Source organism: Anopheles merus, chromosome 2R (assembly GCF_017562075.2).
Source record: "Anopheles merus strain MAF chromosome 2R, AmerM5.1, whole genome shotgun sequence".
Taxonomy (NCBI): Eukaryota; Metazoa; Arthropoda; class Insecta; order Diptera; family Culicidae; genus Anopheles; species Anopheles merus.
Window position 1 is genome coordinate 51,448,010 of NC_054082.1, and position 9,249 is coordinate 51,457,258.

Sequence of the window (9,249 nt, forward strand, 5' to 3'; positions counted from 1 at the left end):
TCAAAACTGCAATTTTAGTTTTAACAGACAGTCTTATAAGCGACTTCAGAACGTTTTAAAGGTTTAACAACTTCAAAGACTGTTAAGCATCTTCAAAAGTTAAATGTTAAAACTATGTTAAAACTAGGTGGCTCAGTACACTAATAGTAAAGAATGCTTTAAGACATGTTTAAGTGTAAAAGGTATGGGAAATGTTTCTTGGGGAAGGAACTACAAGATTATATTTGTCAAGTTGTATTAATGAGCTTAATAAAGAAATGGAGTTAATTCTGAACTAGAAATAAAACAATGTACAATGCCTTTAATTTGATATAAATCATATTCATTCAATAAATAAATCCTGTTCAATATAATAACGAAAGTTTGGAAAAAACTGTACATACAAACATTAAAAACAAACATACATAACAATAATATTTTTCTTACAATTTTGTGTCGATTCCGAATGACTGACCTATACGAAATATAAAAATTCTTTTCAGGAATTGTGATTATTTAAACTATTGATTGGACTCATCGATGCTCCTTACTTGTTGGCCTCGTTAAATGTTTAGGCACCGAGCAGAGTTTTAAGACCTCGACAAATTTTAGCTATTAACTATGGTAAAGCTGTAAACGCTCCTTCTGTGAGCGTTTGCGTGTTCGTCGATCTAACTAAACGTCGATTAAACCTTCCGTAGCTTTAAAGCACCTTGTTCATCAGGACTTTTTTATGTACGAACAACAAATTCAATAAATACTAAATACTAAAAACATTCAATGTCTCTTTCAGAGTTGTAGATCTATCATTTAGTCTTCCAAAATGTTCTGAAGTTCTGCGTGATTTTTGGTGCTCTGCACAATTATAGGCATTGGTCTAGGTTAAAGTATTATATGTAGGCTACGGAATCCATATGTAATTTTTGGAGATAATAAATAATTAAATAAATAAATAGATAAATAAGCAAATAAATAAAAAGACAAAACATGTATCAAACTTTTTTTTTACAGTATTGTATTAAATACATAAATATGGTGTACATTTTATCAAACCAGTATTGTTGATACTTTTAATAGAACTAAAAAAACTTTACAAAAAATATCTATTTATTAGTTCATACAAATGATCATGATGTTAGTAACCATCAGCAACATGTACTTAACTGCAAACCGTTGTTGTTAGCGACATGATCACATCATTAACACGGAGGAGCCTTCGAGATTGTAACACAACCTAATCAACACTTATTTGCCGAGGGATCGGAGTGCACCATATCGTTAGTTATTTTTATAAATATTATACATGGATTATTCCTTCTGTTACACTCAGTGGCGGGTCAATCCTCTCCGAGGCCCTAGGCGTTATGGTAGACGACGCCCCTTCACCAAATCCATGGACGTCGGGGGGGGGGGGGGGGGGGGGGGGGGGGATTAAATGGTGTACGAATAATACACTGCAAATTTTCTAAGTTGGCTGCAGTTACATTTTTTATTGAAAAATATTGAGTAATACATGGTGCAAAAATGCAATGCAGCTGTTTATTCTGTCGCAGCTATTTATTCTGTCAAAACGCCTGAGCCTCAAAAGAAAACATAATGCGATGCCCGCTTGCTCGTGATGAACAAAAATTTTATTTGGTAACCGCTTACAGGCACCCCGATAAAATTTTAGGAGCGCATTCGGCTGGCGGGATTATCGTTTTGGTTGAGAAAAATTTTCACATCACTTTGCTGTTCTTGCTGAAATTTCGTGGTAACCGTGAGTACATACAAAATCAACAAACTTGTTTCGACAAAATACAGTTCACATCTGTATAAAACTTTATGAAACAGAAATGAATATGAGCAGAATGGACTGCCATCCTGCGCATCAATAAAAACCCCAATTTCTATACTTTTTTTCGCCAATTTTTAATCGATATCAATGACTAAACAATCAGTAATATCAGAAAGGCTTTGTATTTTGAATGCTTTGGGTATGTTCAAATTTTGGGTACTGTGGATACTGTTTCGAAGCGGACTTTCGACACTTGCTCGTCTAGGCCAGCTGTGTCAAACACATTTCATCAGAGGGCCGCAAGTACAGATTTTCAGTGATTCGCGGGCCGCAAAGTTGAGAATAAAAAATATACCTCAATATTTAAATAAAATACTGTAAAATTATTATTGTTCATTATGACGCCTCTTTCCCCAACATAGGTTTGAGAAGGACGGAAGTATCTTTACGATAATATTACTCTGATAGGTATATTAAAATATTTTGTACGAGCAAGTGGTGGCATCGGAAAACTCTCAGAGGAACTGTCCGAGTCATACACACACCCAAGATGACCAACATAGTTTCATCAAGAAAAAACGGGTCATACTTCATCGAATACAATGGTATTGCCTAGCATCCTTTACGTAGCCCGCCAACAACCATTAAATGGATCTGGCGCACCACTTATCAGGACACAACTGCGACATGCATATTGCCAGTTCCACTAGTGCCAATGATTGGCTCTAGGGCACTACCTTCCGAAGCAGTTGAACCTAATTTATTGTATGTGGAATTTGCCACTTACAATCATCAATGAGTGAATCCTGTTGTGACCTCCCAGACCGTGTGCAAACTGTTAATTACCGCAAATAGATCCCGAATATCCACTTGTACGCGCGCGTGTCTCAAACCTATGTTGAATCTTTCTTATATTTTTTCTAATTTTAATTATAGTATATAAAGAAAAATCTTATAAGCATCATAAAGATCGTGATGACAACTGCAGTTACACATTTAATAATGACATGAGACATCTACACATATTTCATTGTTAAACAAATTGAATTTTGGGCCGATCTGGTGGTACAGTCGTCAACTTGCACGACTTAACAACATGCCCGTCATGGGTTCAAGCCCCGAATAGACCGTGCTCCCATACGTAGGACTGGCTATCCTGCTATAGTAACAATAAGTCACTGAAAGCCAAGCTCACTTCACTAGTGGGTACAGGCAGGCCTTGACCGACAACGGTTATTGTGCTAATGAAGAAGATGAAGAAGAAACAAATTGACTTTTTGTACTCCTTGCTTCAAATCTGGAATCGTTCCTTATTTAAAAATGTGTGATGTTAGTTTTCATTGTGCTCTTAAAAAAAATGTTTAATATACTTTTAAAGTCACATGCTATTTCTTTTATCCTTATTATTGAAATAGGATATTTTTCATTTGTCGCGTTCTCACACGGCAGTTCTGTTAGAAAATATCGCTCAACCCTACTTTTTCACTGAGGTAGGGGAAATCTAGCTGCCTGTTCTGAGCTATCCATCGCTGGATGCATAACAAATAATATGTGCCTGCAATTTTTTGACAGTTTAAGAGAAAAATTGTAATAAATCGTGTTTAAACATTAGTTTTTGCTAATTTCCAAGTCCCAAATGTTCTGGTGGTATATTCATTTCTTATAACAAGAACCCGTTGTTTATGAATAATTTTTTTAAAATACGGAAATTTTATACGACGCAAATAGTAAGAACAGATTTTGGGTTTGCACTGCTTACAGCACTTTTCAAAATATTCTCGCGGGCCGCATTTATTATCTACGTGGGCCGCATGCGGCCCGCGGGCCGCCAGTTTGACATACCTGAGTCTAGGCGATCATAAAAACCTTTCGGACGTTGGAGTTTAGAGGGCTTACCTTGGGTAGGAGGACACAAGTAAACTCCTTAAATGAGTAGTCGATAGATGATGGATAGGCTTAGTCCTATCCTGACAATCCGAACAAATCTGACCTGCCATGCTCGGAGTTGGTTTTATTTATACTCAAAAGAAGTTAAAGGTCGGAAAGTTATCGTTTTCGCTAAGCTAGTTACGTTTGTGTTTTATTGACAGGAACGATTGTTCTAAACCAGGGGTCTCCAAACTTTTCAGTTCGCGTGCCGCATTGCTTCACAATCAACTTTTTTGAGGACCATTTTGACGCTACCTTTAGAATGGGTGGAAGTTCAAATTTTGTTTTAATAAGAAAATATTAGCAAAATACATAAAATTTCTGGAGCTTTCTTTTATTGAATCTTGATTTTCGTCTTCCAGAATTAAAAATAAATAAATTTTAATTGGTTAGTCAGAAAAGAAAGCTATTTAATTTAACCTTCACCCAGTCATCGCGAGCCGCATTAAAGACTATTGAGGGCCGCATGCGGCCCGCGGGCCGTAGTTTGGAGACCCCTGTGGAAAGAAAATATCCTACTTTACAGTTTCCAGCTCGTGTTTCATAGTACGGACGATTTGATTTAAAATCGTCATCGTGAGCATAACATGAAAACAATATTTTGCTTTTACGTTGGTGTTTACCTTTACATTGAATACTGAAGTACCGTATTACTTCGAATTACGGCCACTTCATTTTCAATCGGTCAGAGCGATAACTTCTTGTACGCGGGAAAACAATATTTTCATTCGAAAGTAACTGGAAATATAGGTTGGAGACCACTGCTTTAGATCAGCTGCTTTCTAAATGATCGAGCGTTGAGGGCCAGGAGAATGCAATTTTTTACACATACATTATTATATTATTACAGTTAATACACAAAATAACTGGTTTATGATATAAAACAATACTTTTGGTTATATTGTTGTTTTTCTTAAATTATTATAGCATCCAAGCAAGTTTCAAAATCATTTTATTAAATTACAATTACTAAAATTGATTGTAAAGATTCTTCAATCAAGAGTCAGCAGCATAGTGTGCAAAAGTCATAAAAAGTTCCAAACAATTAAGCAAAACCGCAATATCGCTTCTTAATGTACCCTTCCTTGCATGTTGCAAATTGTTTTCAGGATATATCTGAAGATGGTACAAAAACCTTAACAGCTGAAAAATTATCGAGACAAACGTACAATCGTTCAGTACTATTATGAGGCCACAGACAAGTAAGGCCAGCTTAGACAAATTGATAGCGCATTTCTTTAAAATAAAGCTCCTAGAAAATCGCTGCATCCTTAAAAAGCAATAGTGTGCTACCATTGTTCTCGTAAAATCAACAGTCAAGTTTTTATGGAATTATACTTTCTATTTTCTAATTTCTCCTCAAATTTGACCATATTGATTGGTCCGACAATCCATGTTATGATGGTCAAATTTGGAACAGCTAATATTCGATATGAATTGTCATATTAAAATATGTTCAGTTAATTTTTAATTAATGGGATCTTCCTATCTTTCAAAATCGCGCAAATATTTTCTCGGGCCTGACTGCATATTGTGGCGGGCCGGACTTTGCCGACCGCTGCCGACAGCTTAATTAGTTCAAACTTTACGCGATCATTCATATCGATTTTTTCTTTCCGTCGACCCTTGCAAATTTGACCCAAACCCTTGAACAGCTTACCTTTCCACCATCACTTCGTCCCGTCCACAATTTTGACTGGGGCCCAAAGGTTAGCTGGGGCACGAGTTCTTAGTTTTTGCATGATAACATAGACAAAGGCCAAATTAAAGAGCGCACACATCGACATCAGAATCGATTCTTGAATGAAACCTCAACAGATAAAAAGAGCGTACTTGGTGTCAGCCAATTTTTCTTGCTAATTTCTCCGGCTACGAACCGTTGTGTTAAGATCGATTTCGGAGCCTCTTAATGTCGTATGTGCATGTAGTTTGCGTGAGGCATCTCTTGTAACGGATTTTCGCTTTACCCAACTAGTGAGTAACGTTCATTGGTTCTTTGGACCAACGATGATGAAATGATATTGTTTTGAGCTGTGGGCATGTATCGCAGCGTTCTGCGCTTCCAACTAAGGTAAAAATATTGCACATGTTATAAAGGCAAATGTTTTCTGCTTCTGATAGTAAAAAGCTTCTGATAAATAAAATGAATATGCTTCTGATAGGTCTGGTAGTTATAGAAAATCTGATTGTAAACATAACCCCGGGGGGAAAATAGGGGTATATTGGGTTGACAACACCGAATGGAAGGGGCCCCTCAATCGACGGGATCATCAACGAGGCCCCAAATGACCGAGGCAATGGAGATTGTTCTTCATATTATGGCTGTGTATGACTGTATGTAGATGCAGCTGTAACGGTTTTTGGTCTTGTTGTATTCGCAAAAATTGAAATAGTCGATAAAAACCATATATAAATGAACCTGGTCCATAGGTTCCTTGAGTATTTTTATACCCTTCCCCCCTTCCTTCTAACTGAAACCTTTCCCATTTCCTCTTCTCTTCGGTCCACAAACTTGATGTGTTCGATTAAGGCCAAGAATGAAAATTTTAGTTTTTGCATTAAAAGACACACACAATCCACTATCCCAGGCCAGGAATGTGAATGCCATTTTTCGTGTGAAACAGCTGTCTGCTTAAGGCACACAATCGCAAAGCGGTAGCAGGGGCCCCGTATACAAGAACAGGACGGTTCCTCCCAGCCAAGAGTGCACACAATGACATCGATTTAACCATTTCTCGAATGAAACCTCAACCCACTGAAGCACCGTTGGCCAAACGACCTTCCTAGACTTTTTAAAGCGACGCGAGCTTGTTGTCAATTTTTCCTGCTAATTTCTCCGGCTACGAGCCGGTGTATTGAAGTTTTGTGTAGGGGCCTTTAAATTTTTTTCTGTGTATGATGTGTGCTTGTGGCTGTTGTAACGGGTTTTCTTTGTGGTTAAGCGCAGCGTTCTGTTCTGTGTTCCGTGCATTGGATTTTAGCAGCAAGTGTCTCAAGTGTTTTTTTTTTTTTTGGTGAGCTCGTGCACCGACCATCCACACCAAGACACCAAATGGACGTGGTCCCTTATTGACGGGGCCCTTTATTGACGGGGACCCTTATTGACGGGGCCCCTTATAAACGCGGTCCCTTATTGACGGGGCCTCCTTACCAACGGAGGCCCTTACCGACGGGGCCCCTTCATCGAAGAGTCCACATAATCGTTGGGGTTCCGTAAACCACCTTTGAGTTTTGGCTTCAGTATAGCTGTAACGGTTTTTTATCTTGTCTTCATGCAAAAAGTTGTATGTAAATAGTGATAAAACATCATTTTAATATTAACAAGTCCCAGTTCCTTTTTTCCACCCCTTCCCGATTTCCCTTATTTGTCAGTTGACCAAAAAAGTTGAGTAGGGCCCCGCGTGAAAATTTAAGGTTTTGCGTTAAAAGCAGGCACGCTCCACGATCTCAGGCTTGAGATGTGAATACCATTTTTCGCGTGAAAAAAGCTGTCTGTTTTCGGTACACATCTGCAAAACACGTATAGGGGCCCCCAGCCAATCGCAGGCACGTTTCATCCCAGCCAAATTGAAAAACGCACACATTGATATCGATGGAATCGTTTCTCGAATGAAACCTCTACCAACTGGAGCACCGTTGCTTGCTTGATATCAGTCAATTTTTCCTGCTAATTTAACCGGCTTCGAGCCGATGTATTATTATTGTGTTTCAGGGCCTTTAAATTTTTGTTTGGGTGTGTTGTATGCTTGTATTGTGTAACGGGTTTTCGGTGGTAGTAAAGCGCAGCGTTCTGTGCATTTGATTTTAGCAGCAAGTTGCTGCGTGGTTTTGGGTTTGGGTGTCTCGTGCACAGGCCATCCACTCTAGCAAAATTGACGAATTCTCGCTCTGTCCAATACTTTTCGCCAACGATTATGAGGTATTGATTTGAGCTCTGCACGCGTGTCGCAGCGTTCTTTGCTTGCGACTTTGATGCAAGTATTGGCAGATTTCTTAGAACATTTAATGTGCTGCTTTGAGTAGTATGGGGCCCCGGTTTTCTGCAGTTCGGGGCCCTCGTGATACAGTGCTTGAAGCGATGGGAAAAATGAATTAATTAAAAATAAGTTTATTTGAATTAGATGGTAAAAGTCCCATCCAGAGGGGGGGGGGGGGTAGAATTGATACGAAGTCGAACATCCACAATGACGGGGCCCCCTAGATCTCCGGGCCCCTGGCGGCCGCCCAGTCCACCCACCGTTTAACGCGCCACTGGTTACACTTTGTTTGTATAGTTATGTACACACTGTGCAAAATCATTTTGCTTTGTTCAATTGTCAAACTGAACTGAAACTTAATTCAAACAAACCAATTTTGATGCTGACTATCAACTAGTATTAGTTCTAGTAAATAATTTTTCTAAATTAAATTCACTCGAAAGTGATTGACTTGCATTAATTCTTAATCCTTCCATTCGTTTCATTTTTTACAACTAACGTATCGAAGCATGTGTGCAGGTTTTACGAAACTGTTTATGGCATTATGTAGCGTATGCAAAATATAAAATACTTACGCAATTTTCTCAGTAAAGTGCATCTGTTTGCAAAGAAACTAACACATCAAAGATTAATTTCAAACGAAAAACCACATCAAAGCTACTAGCCCGCGTCACGCTTCACTGAAACAGTTTATGTGGTCAAACCGTTAACATGTATTTGACTACAACGATTCATTCAGGTGGTAATAATTGAATCAAGCTTCAGACACGACAGATAAAACCAAACACAAGATAATTATACAGGGGACCTACGTATATGCTAATATGAGTTGTGCTCCAAAACTACACCACAGCAGATGGTAAAAATTGACTTCCTAAAGAATTTTATGTGATGAAATGTAGACTTTCCAAACAGCCACTGTCTACGTAAGTGTGTGTGTCATAATAATAAAGAGACTTCCAGGCGAGTACTGAGACTTCAGCCACTGAAAGCTTTCTTCTGACGATGATGTACGGCTTACCGGTTGACAAAACTAGCCCTAGCCTATCCTGTACGAAGGGAATGTGAATGAACTTTACCTAGTGCAGCAAGTGACGATACGAAAGGCCCGAGATGGATTGCACTGCAAACCATTAATATTCCATAAGAGTAAGCTGCTCACAAACGTAAATTAAGCTTGAGATTTTGTTCTGCTCTCGACAGCAACCAGCATACAGCTTGGCCTCGGCTGTCGCCGTCTGCAGCCAACTTGCTGGGGATGTTTTCCTCCAAATAGGCATCCTTTTCTTAGTTTCACCTGTTCTGTGCATTGCCATGGATACCGTCCAGCAGCCGAGACAAAGCTGGTGCAGCCTGTTAGCATAGACTGATTAGAGGAAAAATCAGGACAACACAAGCAAATCGAATGCTCCGACAGCACACGGGCCCACACGGGCAGTGCAGCACAATGCAAGCGCACAATGAAAAGCAAAACACACACACATGCACATCGTTGACATGCAAAGGTTCTCGTTTCTGTCGTTTCCCCGTTTCCCCAAATCAGGTGAGCCGTGGGGCAATATGTTAGAATGGTATAAAAGATCATAC